The sequence below is a fragment of the Leopardus geoffroyi genome, chromosome A3 (genome assembly GCF_018350155.1).
Source record: "Leopardus geoffroyi isolate Oge1 chromosome A3, O.geoffroyi_Oge1_pat1.0, whole genome shotgun sequence".
Taxonomy (NCBI): domain Eukaryota; kingdom Metazoa; phylum Chordata; class Mammalia; order Carnivora; family Felidae; genus Leopardus; species Leopardus geoffroyi.
The window spans coordinates 82,632,733-82,641,083 of NC_059336.1; positions in this window are offsets into that span (position 1 = coordinate 82,632,733).

Here is an 8,351-nt window from a genome sequence, read left to right on the forward strand (position 1 = left end):
GGAAGGGCCCATGAAGGCAAAAGTGCCAGGGACCCACAGAAATCATATGTGCCCCTAGCCCGTTCCCCCCCTCTACTCCCAGCACCAGCCTTCCCGATTGGTGACCACACCTTACCCCTGTCTGGGGTCCCGCCCTGCTCACCACTTACATGCCAGGGACCAAGCAGTGGAATCCCAGTCCAAGCACTGGCAACTTGGCAAATTGCCTCCCTTCTGACCAGTGGCCCAAGCTGAGATGACCAGACTCGTACTGACTAGCAGTCACCCAACCCACTGTCCACCAACCCCCTACCATCAGGCCAATGGCTCTTTGACCTGAGAATGTCTCCGGCTACTGGCAGCTGGGCATCAAGTGTATCCAGCCTTGGAGAGGGCCCATGGCAGGCAAATGGGGCACGGCAGGGTGGGAGTTTTCTCTTCTGCTATAGAAGCACCTACATGATATCCTTTATTTTGCCTCTTGTCCCAAAAGGCCTAAATAACTTACTATCTGGATCTTTAGGAAAAAAAAGTTTGCCAACTCTTGCTCGAAATAAAATACTTCCATAAAAGAAAAGAAAAAAGAAAAATTTTCCCTGCTTTCCTAACCCATTTGTCCCTGGTATCATTTAGTGGAAGCCAAAAAGTCATGTAAACTGTGCTGTAATGTTCAGCCCAGGAAAGAGGGCTCAGCCATCCCAATCCTAGACCAATAACCCGAGGTTTGTTGTTGGCTGGTTGAAATTTGTATTAGCTGGAAGACAAACTAAGGTGCATTTTTAAGGGAGACTCTAAGATGGCCCCCAATGATTCCTGTCTGCTGGTCCTGCAGCCCTTGTCTAGGTCCTACCCACACCAGATAGGTCTGATCTGTGTAAGACAGACAGTCTTTGAATAGGAAGCTGGCCCCTGGTCAAAAATATTACTTACTAGAAAAACCTATGTGATTACATCGTCTTAAAAATCCTCAGACACCTTCCCTCTCTGGAGAGAGAAGAAAAAGTCACATTCACATGGATAAATGTGGCGAAGTAGAAAGCCTTACCCAGTGGTTCTCAACCTCGAGGGCTTATTAGAATCACCTGAGCTTTAAAAAAAAATGTCTAAGCCCCACCCCCACAGGGATTCTGATTCAATTGGTCTAGGTTTGGGCCTGATTATTTACATTTTTTTTTAAAGTCCCAGATGAGGGGTGCCTGGGTGGTTCAGTCAGTTAAGCGTCTGACTCTTGGTTTCAGCTCAGGTCATGATCTCACGGTTTCATGGTTTCGAGCCCCCTATTGGGCTCTGCGCGACAGTAGAGATCCTGCTTGGGATTCTGTCTCTCTCTCTCTCTCTCTCTCTCTCTCTCTCTCTCTCTCCCTCTCTTTCTGCCTCCCTCCACTTGGGCTATCTCTGTCTCTCTCAAAATAAATAAATAATTTTTTTTTTAAGTCCCAGGTGATTCTAATGTGCAGCCAAGGGGACAAACCACTGGGTTAGTGCAATATTATGATTTATAAGAAATGTATATTTGGCCTTTGTCCACAGTTACTGGCTCACAGTTCCCCAAAACCTTGGAATTTCCTGAATGGTAAGAGCAATGGGAGCATCTTTTGTCATAATGTTTGGTCTCTTGTCCTCAGTTTCTGAAATAACTTAAGAGCCATAGAGGTAAACCAAGCATCTTGTTATTCGTAATAAGCCCCTTTCCAACACAACTGAGTTCATGCTGATGAGGTAACTTTCAGAAAGTGCCTAAGAATGGGGGCTGGCTGCCAGGGGAAGCAATCATGAATAAACTTAGAACTGTCAGTCCCTCCCCGTGATTTCCCAGGAGGAGAGAGGGTGAGTGCTGGAGGTTGAATTGATCCCCAATGGACAAAGATTTAATCAACCGTGCCTATGTAATGAAGCCTGCAGAAAAGCCCAGAAGAGCAATGTTTGGAGAGCTTTCAGGTTGGTGAACATATGGAGGTGCTAGGGGCAGGCACTCCTGGAGAGGGCACAGAGCCTCTGTGCTCTCCCCCACACCTTGCCCTATGCATCTCTTCCATTGCGCTGTTCCTGAGTTACCAGTGATCTAGGAAGTAAATGTTTTCCTGAGTTCTGTGACCTGCTTTAGGAAATTCATCAAACCCAAGGAGGGGATCGTGGGAATCTCTGATTTATAGTCAGTTGGTTGAAAGCACAGGTAACAATCTAGGCTTGCAACTAGCATCTGAAAAGGGGGGAGAGTCAGGCAGTATTGTGGAACTGAACCCTTAACCTATGGTACCTGATGCTGGCTCCAGGTAGATGGTGTCAGAAATGAGTCGAATTGTAGGACACCTCATTGGTGTTGTAGAATCGCTGGCTGGTGTTGGGGGCCACCCCACACACATATACACACAGATGCTCTGGAATTTGGTATCAGAATCAGAGCTAGCCACTTTGTCTTTTCTTAGCAAATGTGCCTTCTTTCACTATCTAGTTAGTGCTACTGACATGATGCATCTCTAGGTGACTTTTAATATCTATATTCAACATTCCTGCCATCTGCCTTTTTGTAGAATAAAAGTATACTACATTGGGGCTCCTGGGGGACCCAGTCAGTTAAGCATCTGACTTTAGCTCAGGTCACAATCTCATGGTTTGAGAGTTCGAGCCCCATATTGGGCTCTGCACCGACAGCACGGAATCTGCTTCGGTTTCTCTGTCTCCCTCTCTCTCTGCCCCTTCCCCGCTCATGTGCTCCCTCTCAAAAATAAATAAATACTTTTAAAATGTTTTTAAAAATTAAAAAATAATAAAATAAATAAATAAAAGTATCCTACATTTAGTTCTATGCAAAGCTGATGGTGGCATTCACATGAGGAATTACAGTACTGAAGAATAGAGTCAAAACAGATTTTCTTTCTTTCTCCCTTTTTCTCTTTCTTTCTTTCTTTCTATTTTATTCTTTCTTTCTTTCTTTCTTTTTCTTTCTTTCTTTCTTTCTTTCTTTCTTTCTTTCTTTCCTTCTTTCACAATACATGTCAGCCAGTATTTGGAAAATTATCCTGCATCCTCAACCAGTAAGCGCCCTCATGGCAGGCCCTATCGTCAGCTCTGGATCAATGAGCACTTGTGTCTATTTTTTCATTTTGAGTCATGTAAGCCAATGTGTTTATTTCCCCATGGTGCTTGTGTTCTCTTCGCAATAGCTATCAAAACACATCCAAGTGACTGCTGGAGGTGCCACAAAAGTATCAAAGGAGGGGCGCCTGGGTGGCGCAGTCGGTTAAGCGTCCGACTTCAGCCAGGTCACGATCTCGCGGTCCGTGAGTTCGAGCCCCGCGTCGGGCTCTGGGCTGATGGCTCAGAGCCTGGAGCCTGTTTCCGATTCTGTGTCTCCCTCTCTCTCTGCCCCTCCCCCGTTCATGCTGTGTCTCTCTCTGTCCCAAAAATAAATAAACGTTGAAAAAAAAATTAAAAAAAAAAAAGTATCAAAGGAAAGCGTCCAGCTGGATGTCCAAATGAACACCTTCAAGGAACCAATGAAGAAACGGGACAAAATCGGCAGTCAGGTATGGAGTTCTGAACCCCTCTGACTGATAACATCAGAGCACATGAGAGGAAGAGATGGAAACTGTGAACAGTAACTAGAGGAAAGGGTAATAGGAGACTTGTCACAACCTCAGTGGATTTGAAGAGAATGATATCACAACACATCTCCTTGAGCCCAGGCTGGATAGTTTTGATCTGGATAGAGTAATCTATGAGTAAGAATTCCAAGTTGCAGACAACAGAATCCACTGTAGTTACGAAAAGCAAAAAAGCACTGGTTACATGGTTTTCGTGGGGAGCATAGAGAATTTCTGAGGGTAAGGAAGCAGGTGGGTTGCTAGTAGCCAGGAACAATGCAACTAAGAGTTCTGAGTTCTGGAAGAACTGTTCTAGCAGAAGTTCCATCGATGCCACTGCCCACCACACCACACCTGTGCTAAAACTATATTATTTAAGAATATGTCTGATGGACGAAGTGTCATTAGAAATTTGACAGCCTTGTTTACCTTTCTGGGAGTGGAAACCCCCTTGCGATTTGGAGGACTATTTTTAGCTTTTGCACATTCTCACGTGGAGGCACTTGTAAGACTCCATTAATATATCAGTCAGGTTTCAGTTGACAAAGAAAGGGAAGCAAAAGAACAGGTGTGTGAGGGGGAAGGAGGACTCCTACACTGAACTTACTCAGGTCCTGCCCCCCTGCTGGCCCTCACCACCGTGACCCATTAGGTGCCAGCCCAGCTTCTCCTCTTGAGGTCCCCAGGCCCTCCATCCTCGATCCTTTTCTCCCAGGCCTGCTTATCTGGCTGAAAGTGAAGTGAAGACATCAGGGAAGGGTAGTTGAAAGAAAGGTGCCCTTCTCACTACAGCAGCAAGGGGTTTGCAGGGGCGTGAAGGGCCGATCAGCGTCTATGGTGGGCAGGGCCACATGGGCTACACAGAGCTCAACACTTGTCCCGTGTATGCTGCGGCCTTGTTGGCTACAATGAAATCTCCTTTCACCTTCTGCTCTGACATCTTCTCACACTTATAAACATACTTTCCCCTGTGTCATTTCTACCTGAGGGATGCTGGGGACTTCCAACAGAGCACAGAGTTCCTCATCCATCAGCACGCTCACAAGGCATTCTTTTGTGAACAGCAAACTACTGGTCCTACAGCTAAGTTTTCTGCTTTTTCTTCTTTTTTTCCTTCTCTTTCTTTTTAAAAAGAAATGGTTTGGAATTTCTCCAGATAACCAAAGCCATTTTCATTGGGGACCAATAGAGTCCTTACTGGAGCTAGGGGGCCACCCTGTGGCCAAGTGTCAAAAAACGAAGTCCAGGGTTCCCCACCACTACCTGCCCCCCATGCATTTCTGCAATTAATCTTTTCACTCAAAGAGCAGATAGGAACACCAGGATATTTGTGCTAAGTTTCTGCTCAGAATGTTCTATTGGTTTTCCAGGATAGACTATTTAGGCCACACATGTGGCTAGACCAGCATCATCAGCATCACTGAGGAACTTGTGAGAAATGCAGATCTTCAGGCCCACCCCAGACCCACCGAATTAGAAACTAGGGGTGGGGCCGGCCATCTGAGTTTTAGTAAGCCCCCAAGTAATTCTGACACCAGGTAAAGTCTGAGAACCACCAGTTTAGACCCACTGGGTAAAAGGGGATCTCGCTGGGCTAGGCTAGCACAGCAACTGTACTGATGGTTACTGATTATAATTATTGTGGCACTCGTTCATTCAGCAACTGTTGTATTTCATTCATTTAACTTATATCCAGTGTGTGGCAAGGAAGTCTATGTGATTGGAGCAGAGTGGCTGAGGGAGAGTGAAGGGAAGGAGTTTTGAGAGGCAGACAGGGGGCCAGGTTGTGTAGACAAGTAGATCATGATAAGGACTAATGTGTCCTGGGAGCCCCTGGAACTAAGCAGGGAAAGATATAAGACTGTCTTATAAATAATCACTTCGGGGGTTGTGGGTGGGGGGATGGGCTAAATGGGCAAGGAGCATTAAGGAGGACACTCATTGGGGTGAGCACTTGGTGTTGTATGTAGGGGATGAATCACTGGAATCTACTCCTGAAATCATTGCACTATATGCTAACTAATTTGGATGAAAATAAATAAGATAAAATAAAATAAAACAAAATAAAATAAGATAAGATAAGATAAAATAAAATAAAATAAAATAAAATAAAATAAAATAAATGCACATTAAATAAATAATCACTTCGGCTACGGATGGAGAGCAGACCATGGTGGAAGCAGAACAGATAAGAAGCTAGAACAAAGTTCAGGGCGGGGGGGGGGGGGGGGGGTGACTTGGATGGAGTGTGGCAGCTAGAGGTGTTGAGATGGCTGGATTCTGGGTGGATTTTTGAAGGTAGAGTCAGTAGGATTTACGGATGAACTGGATGTGAGATGAGACTGGGGGGAAATCTAAGTTGATTCCAAGATCTTATGCCTGAGCAAAACTATATTTAATGAGAAATAATTAAGTGCCTACTAAAGATATACTTAAGGTGTATTGCATACAGACCAAATATCTCAGTAGGCAGGACCAATTAAGTGAAAATTATGGGTTGTTTTCCTTTGCACATAATTCTTTGTTTTAGTCAAAATATTTCATCTTTCATAAAAATAGGTTTTAATTTCGATAAGTAACCTGGTGGAATTTCATAGACCATGTTTTCATACACTGGTATCTGCAATGAAGGCAGAGGTTGTGCTTAAGGTAATCAAGGGCTATTCTTCATATTAGAAGTTGAAATAGAATTCCTTTACCAATTTGCTACTTTTGTGCTTCCTGCGGTACAAATTAGCAGCAATTATGCATGCTTGCAAACATACGTTTTAATATATAATAGAGCCAGCCATACCCTCCCCCATTTAACTTAGGAGTCAGATACTTGGCAACCTCAACTATTTGGAACTCAGGTATGAATTCCCAAACTCTACTCAGCAGCTTAAGTGATGTGTCTGAAATTAAGGTTAATGATTTAATACGCTTAATTATTTGATTTCTTCTGGCAACCTTCCATTCTTCCCAGGTTTAATCCAATTCAATGAATGGTTATTGACTGCCTACTGTGAACTGGGCACCCTATTAGGTAGGCTGCAGTGAGGAATGTAAAAGGGACAGCAGAGAGCAGATTACAATCACATGGGGGACCGGGGCACAGACCAGCTGTCTGCTGCAAGGAGGAGGGAGGGCATGGGAAGACCACCGCCTACGAAAAAAGAAGTCTCAGATCTTCTGAATTAGCACTATTAATAACACCAGATAATTAAATAGCTCCCTAGGCTAGAGTACAGCCAGCTCAGTGTCTGAGCTTTTCTAATAATGATGAGTTATAAAATTAAAAAGAAAAACAATTGTTAGTAACTCAATTTTGTATTGGGAAATGACACAGACATTTTAGAAAACGTTTAACCAAAATAATTAGCATTTAACTTAAAGGGGGTCTTCTCTAGTTGTCTAAATGATTAATTAAATTTGGACTGTCTCATTTTCATTAGAGTTAATAGGATGTTAATTAAGTGTAAATGTATTGTAAATGTACCTGGAAAGTTCTTTTAAGGAAGAGTTTGAAAACTGAATCTTGACTGGCCAAATAGACTGCTGGTTTGGATCTTTTCACATTAATGGGCTACAGGCTAGGTGAATGTGTGGGACAGGGAATGGGGAAGAATTGCTAACTTGTTCTTGTTACCTTGGGTTCTTTCCTTTCTTTAAAATTTCCCACAATAAAAGGTTTTTTAATACACATAAAACTAATAGAATAGCATAAAGAACCTCCATATATTTGACCCACTGGTTGACCCATTGATAAATCTCATTTCATCTATACCCACCCACATCCCCCTCCTGCATTACTTTCTTTAAGTTTATTTATTTTGGGAGAGAGAGAGTGAGCAGGGAAGGCGGAGAGAGAGAGAAGAGAGATAATCCAAAGCAGGCTCTGTGCTGTCAGCACAGAGTCCAAAGCAGGGCTTGATCCTACGAACCATGAGATCACAACCTAATCCAAAGAGTTGGATGCCCCCCTCCTGCATTATTTTGAAGCAAATCCCAGACGTCATGTAATTTTATCCGTGAATATTTCAATATATATTCCTAATAGGTAAAGACTCTTTAAAGAAATTCCCAAAATTCCATGATCATATCTAAAAAATTAACAGTAATCCTTTAATATACTCAAACTCTGGTCAGTTCAAATTGCCACTTGCTTCGTAAAGTTACATTATGTATTAGTCTGCTATGAAGATAAATCCACTTGTTTATGACTTAAGTGCAGCTGTTTTCATCCACTTGCTTATGACAAAGACAAAACCCAGTTGTTTTTAGAAGTTGTTTTGCGGGGCGCCTGGGTGGCGCAGTCGGTTAAGCGTCCGACTTCAGCCAGGTCACGATCTCGCGGTCCGGGAGTTCGAGCCCCGCGTCAGGCTCTGGGCTGATGGCCCAGAGCCTGGAGCCTGTTTCCGGTTCTGTGTCTCCCTCTCTCTCTGCCCCTCCCCCGTTCATGCTCTGTCTCTCTCTGTCCCAAAAATAAAAAATAAACGTTGAAAAAAAAAAGAAGTTGTTTTGCTATAAGACTGAGGTTAAGTTGTGTCAAGATGCCATCATCTCTTCTGTTCTCACTGAGAAGCACTCCAGAGCTCAGTGCTGAGGGGCCCTGCCCGGGCTTATACATAAGGACATAAGAAACAACTCTGGCAAGGGGACAGTTAGACTTTAAATACCGAGAGTTTGTGAGGACATCAGAGAGTGTTTAAGCACACCTGTACTTTGCTGATCTAAATAGCTCTCTGAGGACCTTGGGGCAATTAGGCCCTGCCTTGGTAAAGGCTGCAGTAAAGATGACTCTTTCCC